The 16,605-nt window shown below is 41.7% G+C and overlaps 1 protein-coding gene across 1 annotated transcript in view; it reads right to left on the reverse strand.

Moving 5' to 3' along the window:
• Window positions 1-16,605, reverse strand: part of ARMH3 (armadillo like helical domain containing 3) — a gene marked incomplete at its 3' end in the record, with an annotated part of 562,435 nt that overhangs the window by 33,762 nt on the left and 512,068 nt on the right. The window lies entirely within an intron of this gene.

The following is a 16,605-nucleotide window of genomic DNA, read 5'->3' on the forward strand; positions in this document are numbered from 1 at the left end:
GCTTAAACATGTACACCTGGATGTCATGTTTTTGCTTACATGGTTTTCTTCACATGGAATGCTATTTTTCTTTATCACTAAAAAGCCAAAGCCTTATTTTTCCTTTTGGAAAGCCCAGTTAAAGCACCATTGTTTCCCTGAACAACATGATGTATATAATGTAAAAGGCAAGGCCTTAGAGGCATTAGACCAGAGTTAAAATCCTGATTCCCCCATTTCTAGGCTGCACAACCTTGGGCAAGACATCAACCTCTCTGAGTACCAGAGAGGTATTCTTCATCTGGTTGGGTTTCCTTTCCAAAGCTTTCCTTTGTGTTTTCCTATACAACCATAACTTGCCCTAAAGGAAACTTTCCCCCCTCAAGCATCTTCCCTTTTCCTAGACCCAAAAGAGCAGTCTAGTGATCTACACTACAGAGCATATTCCCAGATATCTGGAATTAAAGACAAGAAAACCAGGGGAATTCCCTGGTGGTCCAATAGTTAGGACTCCACGCTTCCACTGCAGGACTGCAGGGGATACGGGTTCGAACCCTACTCAGGGAACTAAGATCCCACGTGCAATGCGGCACGGCCCCCCCAAAAAAGACAAGAAAACCATCATATTCATAACTGCTTCAACCTGGGAAACCTTCAAACATACAGGTTACAAGACTGGCCTCTGAGAAAGGGTGAAGGTATGACTGAGTGGTATGTGGCAGTGATTAAAATGGTCCACCTGAGGTTGAGTTATTTAACTTTTATTTATTTTAATGTTTCATAAACGCTTTTCTCTTATAAATTTATTTATTTATTTTTGGCTGAACGTGGGCTTTCTCTAGTTGCGACAAGCTGCGGCTACTCTTCGTTGTGGTGTGCGGGCTTCTCATTGCGGTGGCTTCTCTTGTTGCGGAGCACAGGCTCTAGGCGCGAGGGCTTCAGGAGTTGTGGCTCGCGGGCTCTAGAGCGCAGGCTCAGTAGTCGTGGTGCACGGGCTTAGTTGCTCCGCGGTATGTGGGATCTTCCTGGACCAGGGCTCTAACCCGTGTCCCCTGCACTGGCAGGCGGATTCTTAACCACTGGCCACCAGGGAAGTCCACGTTATTTAACTTTAAACTAACAATTCTTTTCACCTTCAGAATTGCCTCATATATTCCCATTTCATGCAGTAATAAGCTTCCCTCTTCATGAAGTCAATGAATCTTCAGCCCATACAATTCAACAGCAACCAAAAAAGCAATTTCCCTTGATGCCTTTTAACAGCAGTGTATTACAAGCCTCAGAGACTCTGCTGATTAACATTAAACAAAATGAAACCTCAAATAAGAATACCTTTTAACCTTTTCACTTTGACACTATCTAGTCAAAACTTCAGCAAGTGACCTGTTAGGGTTTTCCTCCAACTTATCCCTTATGTACTAGGTTTTAACCCTTTCAGGCCAATTATCCCCTTCCTTATACTGCTGTTCCTGTGGCCATTCTTTTCAGGACCAGAGACACAAAAATGGACCCTTACTATAGAAGGCATTTTGACAACCACCAGGAAGGATGAGCTACTGGCCAATGCCTCTAGTTGTTTGCTTTATTCAATGATCCAAGTCTGTAAATTGGCCAAGAGAACTTGATTTATTTTTACACATAAATTTATTGATTGAAGGAAATGGAATAGAGAACGCCTCATACTACACCATAGTAACCCTCAGGTTTTAAATTAGAGAATGATTTAAGTCAGTATTCCTCTTGATTTCTAGGTGAGAAACACATGTGTCACACTAGGTAACTTACAACTACTGGACAACATTTTTCCAGTATCTGCATTGGACAAATGAAAGTTCACAATTCATTAACTGGAAGGAAAGAGGAAAGAGTTAATGTGTATGAAACGTACATGGCCTGAGGGGCAGTGGCCTCATTTTCTGAAGCTGTGCATGGCTACACATTTTGGCAGTTTGAGCTTTCTACCTTGATGCATGATTTTGCCCAAAGTAGGTTTCCGCCTCATCACCTGCTAGAAATTAAGCAATTGGTTATAGCTACTTTGCTTGAAAACTGAGCTAATTTCTAGTTATTGTGGCCCCAAACCATAGATTTAAGCCAAGTAAGATGCCATGGGCTTTACACTTTGGCTAAATTATCTCTTCCAGCACTGCCATGAGACAGAAACAGAATTCCTTCCTGCTTTAGATACTGGCCTGACATTGTTTCACTGTTTCCATAATCACAATGAATGTAAATGGAGAAGAATGAACCACAGGAGATAAAGGAACCACAGAAGTCAAATGGACGATCTACATTTCCATAAAAGACATCACTTAATCCATGCCCCTTAGAAATGCCTGCTTTTTATCAAAGCTTTCTCTCAATAAATGAACAGAGGCCACAAAACTTTCCTAGGACAAAACACCTACAAGATTAGCCTACGTCTGCTCAGATTCCATTACTCTGTGCTACAGATTCCCTTACTCTGTCTCTAGTGGCAGGCCAGCAATTGCTGGCAGAGTTCCTGGGGCTATAGCATGCAAACCTTTGATAGCCTCTGCAATTAGTAGTTTAGCCCTGGATTTCCTGTCTCCAGAAGCAAGGCCCCTCTACACTCTCAGAAACTAGTGAATATAAAGGAACAAAATGGGCCATGTAAAAACGTCTAATAGATTTTCTGCCCTACTCGGGATACAGGAAAATCCTAATACATACCTGGGAGGACTTCTGAGGCAGTGGAGATAGCTCAAAACCCCAAGAAGTGATCTACTTTTAATTAATGGTGAACATTTCAATCCCTTGAATGTGACCTGAGAACTTTAAAGAAAAAAAACTGACATGCGCCAAAAACTGGAAGTATTTTAATTATACCTCATTCCCATTTGTGCAATTAATCAATTTATTATAAGGCATTTATAACTTTTGAGCATGGGGGGGGCAGGATGGCAAAAAAAATAGTAACTAACTTAGGCTTCTTTTCCTATCACTTCAAAAATAGAAGAAAATTAATTTAATGGATCACATTCTAGACTGGGGAGAGAGGGAAATATTCTGTGGATCCCATACTGGTTAGAGAAAAAGATACACATGGATTCCAAACTAAATGAGAAGAGCTGTGCATATACATCAGTGGTGGAGAGGGAAGAATGGGGATCTCACGTGGATAAAAACGGAAGAAGGCTGTCAAGATTTCTGAGTTGGTCCAGTGTGGGCCATACAGACACCATGCTAGAAAGGAGTGGTTCTGATGTTCACGTAAAGGAGTGAGAGGATACTGGCCATATGGATCACATACTGGTTTTCAAGTACTCCAAGTAAAGAATGAAATTAAAAGACATGAAAAGGGGTTTATGCTCCATCCCAGGGGGATCTTTTAGAACTCCTCAGAAAAGGCAATCAGCGACTCTGCCAAAGTAATTAAGCAGGCGAACATTTACCATAAAGCCCACATCAGTTAAGTGAACAGAGATGAATCTTATTACAGTGCACTGTCAGTTCTGAGCCTGCAGGTGCTAACCACTGAGATGCAGCGTTACTCGGCCCTGACTGCTCGCCCTCCCACTGTGACGGAGAGCTTTGCCTTTCTTGTCAGCTCTGAAAAAGCAGGCTGCTTTCACCTGCTCTATCCGTGCTCTGTTGCCTTCAGAGAAGCCCTAGCACAAGTGATTTACCGTAAGAAGACTGGATGTAAATAGTAGGGGCAGGTGGTAGGGCTGGCTAGAGAAAGGAGCCTTGAGAGGTAGAAAGGATGGGTGTCGGAGAAAAAGCAGGGGAGCTGGGTAGTAAAGTAAGGAGAATAGGATAGTTTAGTAAATCAAGAAGTAAATGAAGAATAAATAAGCTGTTCAATGTTCTGAACCATTCTGCTTAGGTGAAGTTGATGGTATCTCTCACTGGAAAGGGGAAAAGTTAAAACTTCGTTGCAATATACTTTCTCCACAGGAAAAGAAATATTACTGAGGAATATTGTTTTTTCAATATTAATAGCAGTCTCAATATCAGCATTATTAATGAGTTAGCTCTAAAACTATTTTTCTCAACAACCTAATCACTATCTATTATTGAACAAAATCCACTGTTTGCTAAAGGAAATGGGTATTTATCAATCATCCTAAGATTTACAAATGGTACCCAATGTACCTTTGGCCCTATTTTTTTCTGCAAAGAATTATAAGAGTCAAAATAAAAGCCTCAAACTGACTAAATGGCAGCCTACTAAGTCAGAGACCCAGAGAGCGTCTATTCAACAGAAACCCTTACAAGAGGAAGGCTGTAAGAGTCCCTGCAGGGACAAATTAAAAAAACACATACGGGGACAAATTTAAAAATCATATAACACATTAAAAATACTCATCAGGGCTTCCCTGGTAGCACAGTGGTTGAGAGTCCGCCTGCCGATGCAGGGGACACGGGTTCGTGCCCCGGTCTGGGAAGATCCCACATGCCGCGGAGTGGCTGGGCCCATGAGCCATGGCCGCTGAGCCTGCGCATCCGGAGCCTGTGCTCCACAACGGGAGAGGCCACAACAGTGAGAGGCCCACGTACCGCACACACACACACAAAAATACTCATCAGAGGCCATGTGGTTATCACTCAGAGGAGTAATTAAAAGTAGACAGGCAAGTAGGTAAGGCCCGTGTGTTTAGAAACCAATGAATCTCTAACTCATTATAGAGAGGAGATCCCAGAGACATTGCTGCGAGACAGGCATGACCAACCTATTGAGGAAATGACATGGAATGGGTTTGTGACCGAAATTGATGGCGGTCTCACAGCACATGCAGGCCCTCAGGTATTTGAGCTTCTCTCTAGGCCTAGAACAAGTGCAAACAAAGAGCTGTGGTAAAAATGATTTACAGCCTTACTTTCTACCATACCTCTTTGTTTGCAACAGAGCCTGCAGTTTCCTTACATTCAAAGGCAGTGGGAGGTGGGAAAAGGAGAGGAGACTAGATGACTGCTACTCAGAACCAAGCAGCGCTGCCCAGGAGAGGACTTAATGGGAGGATAAATTTGAGGCCTGATTCTTTGACAGCACCTCCAATAATAGCTAGTAAACCAGGGGGTAAGAGCCAGCTCCACACATTCATCATAATAGTGCAACAAGATGAAGGTCTTTGGGGGAGAGTCTATGAAATCCGGAGTAAGAAGATGAAGCCCATGTGGAGGGTGAGGCGGTCGGCTCTGGCAGACTGCCTCTACGGGAGGCTGCGTTTAATTGTTTTATGCTCAAGAAGAAGTTATTAGCTGCTTTCTCTCCAATATACCAGAAATAATGGTAAGCTTTTCTCCTCCTGAAAAGGTGATGCTACGAAAAGGAGAGATTTCGTTTTAAAGTGATTACAGGACTTTGTTTATCCTGTATGCACCATTTTAGAAAGAGAGAAATTCTATATCTGCTCCCCCTCCATTACTCTGCAAATTGACTGCTTTCTCACATAGTGAAGGAACTAGAAGAAAGTCCTATGGTATCTGAAGCTAAGGGTTTGCTAGCACAGCCCATGACTCGACAGTTCGGTTTGTCTGACAAACACCTGAATACCTACTAGGCAATGGGGGAGGTGAATGAAATTTGATCCCAGGTAGCAAGGAATTCACAGATTAGTGGAAGAGACACATACCACAGACAGACAATCTCATTATGATGTTGTAAGGGCTAGACTGACAAAGAGTAGACCAAAGGTACCATGAGCACACAGAGGAGGGGCATTAGCCCAACCTGGGAACTTGGGAAAGGCATTCTAAAGGAGATGGTGCTTGAGCAGAGTATTGAAATATGAGTTAATTTAATCAGGCAAGGCAAGATAAGAATGTCTTGACACATTTTCTTATAGGGATGGAGATTATTACCCGATTTTTACTAAGTCAGGCTAAAGAAACCTTACTAGATAAGTTAAATTAAGGTTAATGCAACTAAAAAAAAAATCGCCATCCAAGTTTTCCCAGTAAACCAAAGAGAAAAGTTATAGCTTCCTTTCCTAGGATCTTGTTTTGAATCTCTTCCAGCTAAGGGGTAGCAGGAAACCTTAGTGAAAGCCATGAGACCTTTGCCTGTGGGGGTCCTGTTTGCATCTTTTTGCTCAGTGCTGACTCAAAGATGCTCATGGCAAGTTCTGTACCTCCTCTCCCCTAAACTAAATGTAAACACGAAGCAACTAGCAAAGTTGAAGTCAGGCCTTTCAGTCTCATATGGGAGTGGATGAGGCCTTGCAGTCTTATATGGGAGTGGATGGATCTCAGCTGTGCTGTGCCCGCCCTCTACAGTGTGCCAGTCTCCAGCTGGTGATGCAGCTGCTTCACTTAAAGCCAGACTGAAGCCTCTAGACTCTGATCTCCACCAAACCACACTGAAGAGACTAAATGGCTCTGCTTTGCAGCTGCCTGTTAATTGTAACTGTTTCCTTGGTTTCCTTTTGGCTTATAAGACTATACATTTGGGAAGGTCCTCAGTAGGAAGCACACAAGAGAACCTTTAACCTCACAAAGGGCCTGAAAAAAAACACCTTACTGCCAAGAGCAGTAAGGCATCCAAACAGCTATAACATTAGCATGTGAAACACATTCAGAATCACAGATTCCTTCAGCAGGGCCTCTAGCTTACATAAATGACAGCAGCCCTCACTCAGCCAATGAGAGGGTTTTTTAAGGAATCCTTAAAATCATCCTTAAAATTCAGTGAATCTGCAAGATAAAAATAGCATTAATTGCCCTGACTTGTTACTTAAAAAAAAGGAAGAAAGACAATATATAATCCTATCAGTAATGCACTTTAAAGTGGCTTTAGTTGTCTCAAAGTCCCATTTCAGCTAATTGAAACCTTTTGGCTGTCCTCTTGTTACCCTGGAGGGAATCAGAAGTTAGTAAATTCTACTGTGTTGGGATAAATAACTCACCTCATCATTGAGAAAGGTGGACTCTGCTAACATTTCCGAAGTATACTTCCTGGCTATACTAGGTTAACCCAGAAGCTGCCAAGACTGTTGTCTATTAAGATCTGAAGCAGACTTTTATAATGGGGCTCCACAGACACATTTGGGAAGTACTATGGGTGGGGGGGCTTCCTACAAGGACTTCTTAGGCACCTCAATATCCACTTCCCTAGCTTTTTAGGACCTCAGGTCAGCTGATGATTCTAGAAGACAATGGTAGCAATATAAAGCCTTGGAACCATTCATTCCAGTCATCTATTCATGCACCCAACAAACATGTATTGTACCATACTGCACTGTGCTAGGGGCAGAGATTCCAGAAGTAAAACAAACAGTCTCTGTCCTTAGAAGCTCACCATCTAGTGACGGACAGACATGTAAACAACTATACCTCAATGTGATAAGTGCTCTAAGAGAGAAACGTACAAAGTCCTATGGCAATGTACAAAGTCCTATGGCATTCGGCCTCAAAGAATCCAGTAAGCTTTAAAGAAAGGTGATATCTGAGCTAGATTTTGAAGCATTAAGTAAGATTTTGCTAGGTGAAAAGAAGAGGAAGACATTCTAGATAAACAGCATGTGCAAGGCACAGAGGTTTGAAATTTGATACTCTGTGGCCATGTCTAATTCAGCCAGATCTTAGGATAGATGGAAGAGTGGTAGTAAATAAGGCTAGAAAGATGTCATTTGAAGAAATCTGGACATTATCCTATCCCTATCAATGATGGGGAATCACACAAGGTTTAAAATCTGATGATTTTTCTAATGAAATATTTTAGACATAGAAAAGAATGCAGAAAAGAATATACTGAATGTTTGTTTACCCAATATCCAACTTAAGAAAGTGTTACAAATACCTTTCAAACTCTCTATGTACCTCTCTGGATTGCATATCTGTCTCTTCCCAGAAGAAACACTCTCCTGATTTTGGCACTTATCATCCCTATACACAGCTTTATTCTTTTACTAAATATGAGTATGTCTCTAAATGGTTTTTGTTTTTAATATGTGCATATTACCTTATATTCTGCAACTTTTTTTTTTTTTTTTTTTTTTTTTTGCGGTACACGGGCCTCTCACTGTTGTGGCCTCTCCCGTTGCGGAGCACAGGCTCCGGACGCGCAGGCTCAGCAGCCATGGCTCACGGGCCCAGCCGCTCCACGGCATGTGGGATCTTCCCGGACCAGGGAACGAACCCGTGTCCCCTGCATCGGCAGGCGGACTCTCAACCACTGCGCCACCAGGGAAGCCCTATTCTGCAACTTTTTTGTTCAATATTATATTTGTGAGATTACTATTGATTTGTGTAGTTCTAATCCATTTTCAGTGTTATATAAGATTCCAGTGTGTAAATATATCACAATCCATTCTGTTGCCTGAAATGTAGGTGGTTTCCAATTTTCTTGGTATTAAAAACAATAAAAAACAATACTTAACACGTGTTCTTTTTTTTTTTTTTTTGGCCGCACTGCGCAGCACGTGGGATCTTAGTTCCCCAACCAGGAATCGAATCCGCGCTCCCTGCACTGGAAGTGCCGAGTGTTAACCACTGGACCTCTAGAGAAGTCCCAACACGTGTTCTTATTTATATATCCTTATGATCAGTTGGGAAAGTTTCTCAAAGATATATACCAAGGAATGAAATTACTGTATTGTAAGGTTTGGGCAACTTGGACTTTACTAGATATTGCCAAACTGCCCTCAAACATGGTACCAACATACTCCCATCAGCAGTGTTTATGACCTGCACTTTTTTTTTTTTTTTTTTTTTTTTTTTTTTTTTTTTTTTTGCGGTACGCGGGCCTCTCACTGTTGGGGCCTCTCCCGTTGCGGAGCACAGGCTCCGGACGCGCAGGCTCAGCGGCCATGGCTCACGGGCCAGCCGCTCCGCGGCATGTGGGATCTTCCCAGACCGGGGTACGAACCGGTGTTCCCTGCATCAGCAGGCGGATTCTTAACCACTGCGCCACCAGGGAAGCCCTATGACCTGCACTTTTGAAATTCAACTCCAGTGACTGAATAAATGTGAGAGGTTATGAGGCCTTGAATTGAAATGGTAGTTGTAGAAATGGAGACTTTACTTGAGAAATATTGGGTTGGCCAAAAAGTTCGTTCAGGTTTTTGTACCATCGTACAAAAACCCGAACGAACTTTTTGGCCAAACCAATATTTAGGAGCTAAAGCTTAAAGAACCTACTGACTGATTGGGTAAAGGAGAGAGATGACTCTAAATCAACCTTGAGAGTTCTGCTTTAGGCAACTGAACAGACGATGATACCACTGAGATGGTAAACACAGGGGGATATGGTTCTTAAATTGGTATATTCAATAAGGCATATTGTTTGGAATGTCAAGTTTGAAGTACTTGTGGGACCTCTAGGTAGGGTATGAAGTTCAAGAGGCAAGACCATGTTTGTAGTGAAAACTGTAAAACTTGTTCACCTAGGTAGCTACAAAGAATCAGATATTCAGGCTCAAAACAGTTAGGAAAATAAATAAAGAGAACAGCACATTCTACTAGTTAACACTAGTTTCTCATTCCAGGAAAAAAAAAAGTCAGTTATATGCCCCACGATACAAGGTAGGTACCCTCCCCTTAAACTAACTCTATATCTGACTTTCCACCTGTTTAGACTAAAACCTTTGGCCTAAGGTAGAACAAGCAGGGATGAAAGATGACAGCTTCATAACACTAGACCGCAAAGAGCTACTACCAAGCTGTGTTTTAAATGTTATTACCAAAGGGGAGACGACCTGACATCCTGTTTGACAACGGAAACAAGCCTTAGCTCCTTTGAGTGTATCCTACTCAGGTACCCTTAAACATTTCTATAATTTGCTGTGTTTTTGAACTCCTTGCTCTTCCAGATATATGGAAAGGTGCTTTTTAAGCAAGAAGGAAGCATTTATTGAGAAACTATGATGAACATTTCTTCATTCTCTACCTAATTTCAACAAAGTGTGAATAGAAGCTCAGGAAATGGGATAATAGTTGTGATCCAGCAGTCTCATCCTAGTGGGATATAGGAACAGTTGGGAATCTAAGGTGCCACCGGTGTCAGGCCTGTTTTTCAGTGGTAAATGACCTTAGAAAAAATGCAGGGTTGGGCTTCCCTGGTGGCGCAGTGGTTGAGAGTCTGCCTGCCGATGCAGGAGACGCGGGTTTGTGCCCCGGTCTGGGAAGATCCCACATGCCGCGGAGCGGCTAGGCTAGGCCCGTGAGCCATGGCCGCTGAGCCTGCACGTCTGGAGCCTGTGTTCCCCAACGGGAGAGGCCACAACAGTGAGAGGCCCACGTACCTCAAAAAAAAAAAAAAAGCAGGGTTAAGAACCCAGAATTATATTCTAATAAAACAATGTGTTGGTCTCTTTATTTTTAGAAAGAAAGGAGAGATATCTAGTGCCTACAGAAACCAGGCTAGAACACCACACTTCAAACCCTAAGGTGAGTAAGGAGTCAACTTACTCCTGCCCTATAGTGTGAGGATGGGTGTTAATCAACCTATCATGTCTAATTTTCTAGACCTCTTCTGTTGCCACTAGTCATATGTGGCTACTGACCACTTGAAACGTAGTTAGTGCAACCGAGGAACTGAATTTTTTTTTTTTTTTTTTGCTGTACGCGGGCCTCTCACTGCTGTGGCCTCTCCCGTTGCGGAGCACAGGCTCTGGACACGCAGGCTCAGCGGCCATGGCTCACGGGCCCAGCCCCTCCGCAGCATGCGGGATCCTCCCGGACTGGGGCACGAACCCGTGTCCCCTGCATCGGCAGGCAGACTCTCAACCACTGCACCACCAGGGAAGCCCTGAATTTTTATTTTAATTAATTTAAACTAAATAAACTAAAGCAGTGTAAAATATTATTCCATTAGATACAACGTTTTTTTAGAAGGACTTCATTTCACTTTCATCATTGTATGGCATAAGGTATTGCTGCTCTATTACAGTGTACGTCGGGCATGTGTGTCATTTCTAGTACTACCCATAAACACATCACCAATCTAGCTGATACCAATGTATTGATTCAGTTCAAATGACTTTCTATGTACGGATTTAACAATGTAGTTTATTTTTAAAATATTTTATGCAGACAGCATGAGTCACAGCAGGGTTTCTTAACCTCAGCACTACTGACATTTTGGGTTAGATAATCTGTTGTGGGAGGCTCTCCTGGGTTTAGCAGCATCCCTAGTCTCTATTTACTAGATGCTGTAGCGCTCCCTCACCCCCAACAAGTCGTGATGACCAAAACATACCAAATGTCCCCTGGGGGGCAAAATCGTATCACGTGAGAACTACTGAGTTACAGTGATACCTACACACATCAGAATTGGTAATTAGAGTAGAATACTGATCAGCTTTTAATGATAGTCAAATTACGTTTCTAGTTTTAAAATGTAAATATAAACAGATTTTTAAGTTCAAAATGAAGGCATACCACGGACGCATTATTGAGCAGAGATGCAAATAACAGTACTACTTCAGAACAGCAAAGAAAGACTGGAAGAAGGTATGTTGTAAGTTTCATAATGAATGGCAACTGCACTTTGCTTCAGCAAGGCAAAACAAAAAGGCTTTTTGGGGCTTCCCTGGTGGCGCAGTGGTTGAGAGTCCGCCTGCCGATGCAGGGGACACAGGTTCGTGCCCCGGTCCGGGAAGATCCCACATGCCGTGGAGCGGCTGGGCCTGTGAGCCATGGCCACTGAGCCTGCGCATCCGGAGCCTGTGCTCCGCAATGGGAGAGGCCACAACAGTGAGAGGCCCGCATATCGCAAAAAAAAAAAAAAGGCTTTTTGTTGTGTAAATAACTTTTCAAGATAATAAAATAAATACTACTAACAAATGTCAGCAAATATAAAGTAAATACGAAGTTTATTCCTAACATTAAAACATTAAAAATGAATCAACAAAACAGGTTGTCTGAAATCAGAATTAAATGTCCAAAAAAATTTCAATGATTTTTAACAGGATCTGAGCCTGCATCTGGCTACTATACCATATACTATACCAGCCTGGCTACTTACTATACCTTTTTTTTTTTAAATGGTTATCAGGGTATTTTTTAAAAATATTTATTTATTTGGCTGTGCCGGGTGTTAGTTGCGGCATGCATGTGGGATCTAGGCCCTCTACTTGGAAGCACAGAATCTTAACCACTGGACCACCAGGGAAGTCCCTACTATACCATTTTTTTGATGGAGATATGGTAAAAGAAATTACTATTTCAGTTATGGAAAGTTTATCAGACAATTATGAGGAAAAAAACCCTACCTTATAAAAAGTGAAAGATCTTCAATTAAACCACTAAACAATTGTCTATAGAATATGACATTTCTAACGATATCAAAAATCAATCGATTCAGGGCTTCCCTGGTGGCGCAGTGGTTAAGAATCTGCCTGCCAATGCAAGGGACAGGGGTTCGAGCCCTGGCCGGGGAAGATCCCACATGCTGCAGAGCAACTAAGCCTGTGTGCCACAACTACTGAGCCTGAGCTCTAGAGCCTGCAAGCCACAACTACTGGGCCCACATGCCACAACTACTGAAGCCTGTGCACCTAGAGCCCGTGCTCCGCAACAAGAGAAGCCACTGCAATGAGAAGCCCGTACACCACAACGAAGAACAGCCCCCCGCTCACCACAACTAGCGAAAGCCTGCGCACAGCAACGAACACCCAACACAGCCAAAAATAAATACATTAATTAATTAATTAAAAAAATCAATTGATTCAAAAATGTTTTAAATTACTTTTCTCTAGATTTTAGATGACACTACGCAATTAATAAATACTTTGGGTACATTTTGTCTCAAGTAACTTCCAAATATGTAAAAAATTTTGTCAATTCGCAGCCCAAATCTCTGAATTTGTGGCATAAATATTTTTTAATCTTCTATATCTGTCAATAAGGAATGTGACAAGAATTTTTTAAAAATTCCAGCACACAAATGGTGCTCGCGCTATGTTAGGTTGGAAGTCCAGATTTATTGGCATTTTATTTATTTTTATTTTTTTGGCCCTGCCGCGCAGCTGGATCTTAGTTCCCTGAGCAGGGATTGAACCCGGGCCCTCAGCAGTGAAAGCGTGGAGTCCTAACCACTGGACCTCCAGGGAATTCCTTATAGGAATTTTAAAACAAGACTAAAGTTTTCCCCTCCTGCTTCATCCTTCATGGTACATGTTAAAAATATTTGTCCATAGTTTTCTGAAGCAGACTCTGTATCATGGATACAGTTGTTAAAATAATTTAGTACATACCTGCTAAAGCTATGAACATTGCAGGTTTATGGAACAGTTAAGAGAATTAGAAGACAATGAATTTAATGATCCTGAGTTCTTTGCCAATGCTCACTGGTTGAGTTGTGGCGAGGTTTACAAAAGACTTACTATACTGTTAATTTCAACTCAAGATGTTCTTGAAACAAAAGGAATGCCTGTCAAATATTCAATAATAAAAAACATTTTTAAATTAAAGAGTTAAATTTGAAGCTCCAAGGAAAGGAAAAGCTTATTTTGTGACCTATCTGGCCAGGTATTTATGCTGACATTGAAACTTTTCATAATATCAATGATAACTAACATATTTTTCTAGTATGAATCAAACTATGGGAAATTTTAATTGTAATTGACAGCACTAGCTAACTGCAAAAACTACAAGAAATTTTTGAAAACATTTTTTCGATATGGATAAAGTTTGAGTTACCTTAACAATTTACGCTGTACCTTTTTGAATTTGGTGTTAAGACAAGAGTTTAGTGAATTACCTTAACCTGGACAGATGTAGCTCTGAAGTCAAATGAATTCTAAAAATGATGAACCAGTTTTATCAATGAGAATGCAAATATTAAAGAGGAATGACATTTAGGTATGCAGTTCAGTTACTGGAAAACTTTTTTTTTTTTTTTTTTTTTGGTATGCGGGCCTCTCACTGCTGTGGCCTCTCCCGTTGCGGAGCACAGGTTCCGGACGCGCAGGCTCAGCGGCCATGGCTCACGGGCCCAGCCACTCCGCGGCATGTGGAATCTTCCCGGACCGGGGCACGAACCCGTGTCCCCTGCATCGGCAGGCAGACTCTCAACCACTGCGCCACCAGGGAAGCCCTGGAAAACTTTTAAGTATGTTTGGAACAACTTGGGTATATAACTCTACTTTTTAAATTGTAAATTTTATGAAATCTAAATATAGATTAAACATTTCCAATGAAAATATATCATCTGAATTGAGTTGTGCTGTAAGTATAAAATAGCCACCTGACTTCAAAGATTTTATAAACTATATTAAGAATAAAAAATATCTCAATAATTTTTATATTGATTACATGTTAGAATGATAATATTTTGGGTACACGTGGGTAAGTAACATATTATTAAAATTAATTTCACCTGTTTGAAAATAAAGTTGTATGTGGCTGATAATATACTTATATTGGACCATGCTGTCTAGAACTTGTTGGCTGATAATATACTTATATTGGACCATGCTGTCTAGAACTTGTTGCAAATGTTTCCCCTCTTACTGGTCCACCTGCTCTTCCCATGGTCTACACTTCAACATAAGAAACAGTACAATGATGGGGCCCTAGTAAGTTAAAAACACTAAAGGTTGAAATACTCTAAAACGTATCTAGTCTTTGGTGAATAAATGCTGTATCTCACTGACTGTTACTGACACTAGCAGGAAGAATTAAAAGTGGTATAGGGGCTTCCCTGGTGGCGCAGTGGTTGAGAGTCCGCCTGCCGATGCAAGGGACGCGGGTTCGTGCCCCGGTCTGGGAAGATCCCACATGCCGCGGAGCGGCTGGGCCCGTGAGCCATGGCTGCTGAGCCTGCGCGTCCGGAGCCTGTGCTCCGCAACGGGAGAGGCCACAACAGTGAGAGGCCCGCGTACCGCACAAAAAAAAAAAGAAAAAAAAAAAGTGGGATAGATGATCTTATTTGCAAAGCAGAAATAGAGACAGAGATGTAGAGAACAAATGTATGGATACCAAGGTGGGGTGGGAGGAATTTGGAGACTGGGATTGACATATATACACTATTGATACTATGTATAAAATAGACAACTAATGAGAACATACTGTATAGCACCGGGAACTCTACTTACTGCACTGTGGTGACCTAAATGGGAAGGAAATCCAAAAAAGAGGGGATATATGTATATCTGTAGCTGATTCATTTTACTGTACAGTAGAAACTAACACAACATTGTAAAACAACTACACTCCAATAAAAATTAATTTTAAAAAATAAAATAAAAAAGTGAACTGAACTTCACCTCTGGAATTTACTACCAAGGGAAAACAACCTTGCTAAACTCACTTATTCTAGTAACTTTTTGTAGAATCCATCAGGTTTTCTACTTAGACAATCATGTTGTCTACAAGTAAAGACAGTTTGTCTCCTTTTTCAATCTAGACACATTCCATTTCTTTTTCTTGCCTGAATGCACTGTCTAGAATCGCCAGCACAATGCTGAATAGAGGTGGGGCAGACATCCCCACTTTGTTCCTGATCTTAGAGCAAAAGCATTCCATCTTTCACTGTTAAGTACGACAGTTAAAGGTTTTTATAGATGCCCTTTATTGGGTACAGGAAGCTCTTCTATTCGTATTATGCTGAGATTTTTAAATCAATAGATGTCAAATTTTGCATTTCCCAAATGACTGATAAACAAACAAAAACCCCAAAACAAAACATACTTCCACATGTACACATTATCTCTGGAAGGATATCCAAGATATGGCGCAGGGAGGGGATAGTTCTTGATCTAGGAGAAAACCCTTGCTTAAAAGGTCAGACAGAAAGAAGAACATCAGTCTTGACTAAAGTCAAAGGCAATCAGACTCTAGTGGGCAAATGTCCTCAACAGACATGTCCAGTTTAGTGCTTAAAGTGGCTTCCTCTCTCCTGGAGTGACTTCCATGACTGCACAGGAGGGAGGGAACACTTCAGAAACTCTCCAGAAGCAAATAATGAGTGATAAGCAGTAGTCCGTCATCTCCTGGAACTTTTCAAAGGAGCTATAGTGGGAGCACAGCTATCTTGGTCACATTCTATCTTGGGTACAACATGATTGTACCCTGGCCTTCAGATGTCCTTCCAAAGTCTTAACTGCAATCACATTCTATCCTATGAAGTCCTGCCATATGGTACTGCTGATGCAGGTCAGGAGCTAATAAGGGCACAGGAAATACAAAATAAGTAATTATTGACTAATTAAGAGTTAGCCAAGAGGGATCTGCATTTACCAGTTGGATGAAATGCTGTGCTATGTACAGTCAGTAAACTGCACATTAGATCCCTTTTGGGTGGAAGGGGCATAAAAACAGGATCAAGGGACTTCCCTTGTGGCGCAGTGGTTAGGAATTCGCCTGCCAATGCAAGGGACAGGGGTTCAATCCCTGGTCTGGGAAGATCCCACGTGCCACAGCACAACTAAGCCCATGTGCCGCAAATACTGAGCTTGTGCTCTAGAGCCCACGAGCCACAACTACTGAGCCCACGTGCCACAACTACTGAAGCCCGCGCACCTAGAGCTTGTGCTCCACAACAAGAGAAGCCTGTGCACCACAACGAAGAGTAGCCCCCACTCGCCGCAACTAGAGAAAGCCCGTGCGTAGCAACAAAGACCCAATGCAGCCAAAAATAAATAAATAAATAAATAAATAATATATATATATATATATATATATATATATATGATTAAGATATGATACACTGCTGAC

The sequence above is a fragment of the Hyperoodon ampullatus genome (assembly GCF_949752795.1).
Source record: "Hyperoodon ampullatus genome assembly, chromosome: 1".
Lineage (NCBI taxonomy): Eukaryota > Metazoa > Chordata > Mammalia > Artiodactyla > Ziphiidae > Hyperoodon > Hyperoodon ampullatus.